Below are 3,352 nucleotides of genomic sequence, written 5' to 3'. Positions count from 1 at the left end.
GTTTGTGTGATATGGAGAAAACAAATGTATGTAGGGGAAAAAAAATTTTGATTATCAATTTACACAATTTTGGTCTTTTTTACTCTCAACCTTTATTCTTTAACAATTCTCCAACAGTTTGGCCCTCAGGCCATTCTCAAGGATAAAACCTTCAATATTGATGTCATTGTTTTTTTTATATCTGAAATTGCAGGCTAATTGCCCTTGTCACATATAACTTTTTTTAAAAATTTATATTCTAGATTTAAAAAACCTTTTTTTTTTTACAAACAACTTCCTCTTTCACTTATATTTATAACTTAAAACTTATAAATGAAACTTATAAATATAAGTGAAAGAGGGAAGTTGTTTTTTAAATAAGTTTTTTTAAATCTAGGATGTATCCTTGAGAATGGCCTGAGGGCCGAAACGTTGGAGAATTATTAAAGAATAATGGTTGAGAGTAAAAAGGATCAAAATTATGTAAATTGATAATAAACTAAACCACTCTCAAACAATTATATAAAAAATAATTAATAAAAAAATATTTTTATTTGAAGTGTATTGTATTTAGTTTATTTATAATTATTGTTTGAAAAATGTTAATGTATTGTTGTGTATATATGTCCAGTTATGGATTGATTGGAACGCTGTGTGTTATAGCAACCCAATGTATTTGGGCAGCGTGGCCAAATAAACCATTTCTCTCTCTACCAAAACCAGATTTATTAGCATGATAAGTATTTATTCATAATCAAAAGTATGTTAGTGTTCATATCATGAATATTTGTTTATGTATTTGTTACTCTAGAAATAACTTTACTACTTTTTTTTTTTGTTGAAACATTCATTTTTATACTAATTACCATTTTATATTTTAATACTTATTAGTGATATAAGAAATGAAATTATAGAATAAAGGTAACTCCATATATTATTGAAACTCATTTAATTGTTAATTTAATATATTGTGTATGAAGTGCACCTTCCTCTTAAGGCTAGATGTTACTGCACTTTTGACTGGCTTATTGTTAGTGAACTGTATGTATAAATTAATTGTAATAAGAAAAAAGTATTGGCAGAAAAAAATCTATTGGATAATTTACAGATGGTTGTAGAGGTGGCCGAAAGAAAACATCTATGGTTATTGTGTCTTAATGAATTTTTGTTAGGAGTCTATGGACTTTGATGATGTGAATCATATAGAAGGAAGTTACTTGCTCTATGCTTAACTATTCTCCTGTTTCGCATCCTTCTATTTTTCCTCTATTGGTTAGATTACGGTGGGGCCCTACAAACTGCCTACCTAAATTCCTCTGAGTGATTTATTTGAAGGTGTGATGTGCAGGCTGTCCCAGGTAGGCTGAAATTTACTGAAAATGTACAATTTAAAGTTATACCTACATAAGAGGTTTGAATCTAAAAGAAAAGGTAACCTTGCATCATGAACCACATCATTGATAATTACTTAGAATAGTTGCCTTGGATTAATTGAATGATAGGAAAGGAATATAAATAAGAAAATCAATAAGTAAAGTTTGTGTAAGTGCTTTCCTTTTCTACTCCAAGAGGATAACATAAGGGGATTACTGACTAGAGATGCGACATCGACAAAAAAACATCGATTTTTTTTTTAACCATTTTAGTAACATAAGGTCTGTTTCAACGACTACGCAGGCTCCGGCCAGTCAGAAGTGCTTTTCCAATCAAAGAATAGGACATCAACTACAAAAAACATTGATGTTTTAAAATATCGTTACTTACAATACATTACCCAAAATACATCGATGTTTATGAACAACTATTTCAGAAACATGAGGTCTGTTCCTACGATCCCGCATTCTACGGCCTGTAAGATGTGGTTTTTGTAACTAAGAATCCGACTTCGACTACAAAAATCATCGATGTTTTAAAATATCGTTACTTACAATACATTACCCAAAATACATCGATGTTTTGAACAACTATTTCAGAAACATGAGGTCAGTTCCTACGATCACGCATTCTTCGGCCTGACAGAAGTGTTTTATGAAACTAATATTCCAACATCGACAACAAAAAAACATCTATGTTTTAAAATATCGTTACTTACAATAGATTACAAAAATACATCGATGTTTTAAAATATTGTTGCTTACAATACATTTCGCAAAATACATCGATGTTTTAAAATAAAGTTGCTTTCAATACATTATGCAAAATACATCGATGTTTTTGAACAACTATTTCAGAAATATGAGGTCTGTTCCAACGATCCCGCATTCTACGGCTTGTAAGATGTGGTTTTTGAAACTAAGAATCCGTCATCGACAAAAAAACATCGATGTTTTAAAATATCGTTACTTACAATACATTACCCAAAATACATCGATGTTTTTGAATAACTATTTCAGAAACATGAGGTCTGTTCCTACGATCACGCATTCTTCGGCCTGACAGAAGTGTTTTATGAAACTAATATTCCAACATCGATTTTTTAAAATATCGTTACAATACATTACAAAAATACATCGATGTTTTAAAATGTTGCTTACAATACATTACGCAAAATACATCGATGTTTTAAAATATCGTTACTTACTATACATTATCCAAATTTTTATTTGTAATTGTTATATATTGCCAATTTCTTAACTGTATTGTTAGTATATAACAATTTAAATATGTAACATACCTTTCAACAGTTTGAAGACATAAATAGTGAAATAATGCTGTTATGTTGTTAAGTTACCACTATGTGATAATTTTTATTTGTAATTGTTATATATTGCCAATTGCTTAACTGTGTGGGTAGTGAAGTTGATGGCAAGATGACTTTTATTACTTCAAGTTCATCCTCTGTATATTAATCTATAATAATATTTAGTCAAATATGATTATGTTTTGTGAGTTATCCTCCATCTTTAAAATTATTTGTCACTTTTGATGGATGCAAGATCAAAAAGGTAATAGGGATGTCACCAAGCCTCTTACAGAACACTTCTAACCTTGTGTTTTTGTTATTCCTAATATCTTACTAATTTCCAAACTGTATAGGCAGTCCTTATAGTTTTAAATGAAGGTGATGATAAAAATACTTCCGTTAGGGATTTAAATTTCATCTATTAGTGTAAAAACAAACAATATATTGTAAAATGTTATTATGTTTGGGGTTTTCTCCACTATCATCAAAAAATAAATCATTAATGCACATGATATTCAAAAATTAGTACCTAGGTTGGTACTATGTAGTAATAAAATATTGGAATTTGGTGTTCAAACGTATAGAGGAATTAGTATCCAATTGGAAATATTTAATAATAAAATATTAAAAATTATTAACCAAATCAAAGTTTAATAATTACAACTTCGATTGTTATTATTTTTGAATTAA

At 28.8% G+C, this 3,352-nt stretch overlaps 1 long non-coding RNA gene across 2 annotated transcripts in view; it reads left to right on the top strand.

Annotated features, from left to right (window-relative positions):
- The window catches only part of LOC112211221 (uncharacterized), a 16,833-nt gene that overhangs the window by 2,802 nt on the left and 10,679 nt on the right, over window positions 1-3,352 (top strand). The window lies entirely within an intron of this gene.

Source organism: Halyomorpha halys, unplaced genomic scaffold (assembly GCF_000696795.3).
Source record: "Halyomorpha halys isolate HHAL.00 unplaced genomic scaffold, Hhal_1.1 Scaffold1868.1, whole genome shotgun sequence".
NCBI lineage: Eukaryota > Metazoa > Arthropoda > Insecta > Hemiptera > Pentatomidae > Halyomorpha > Halyomorpha halys.
This window is presented reverse-complemented; position numbering and strand designations above follow the sequence as displayed.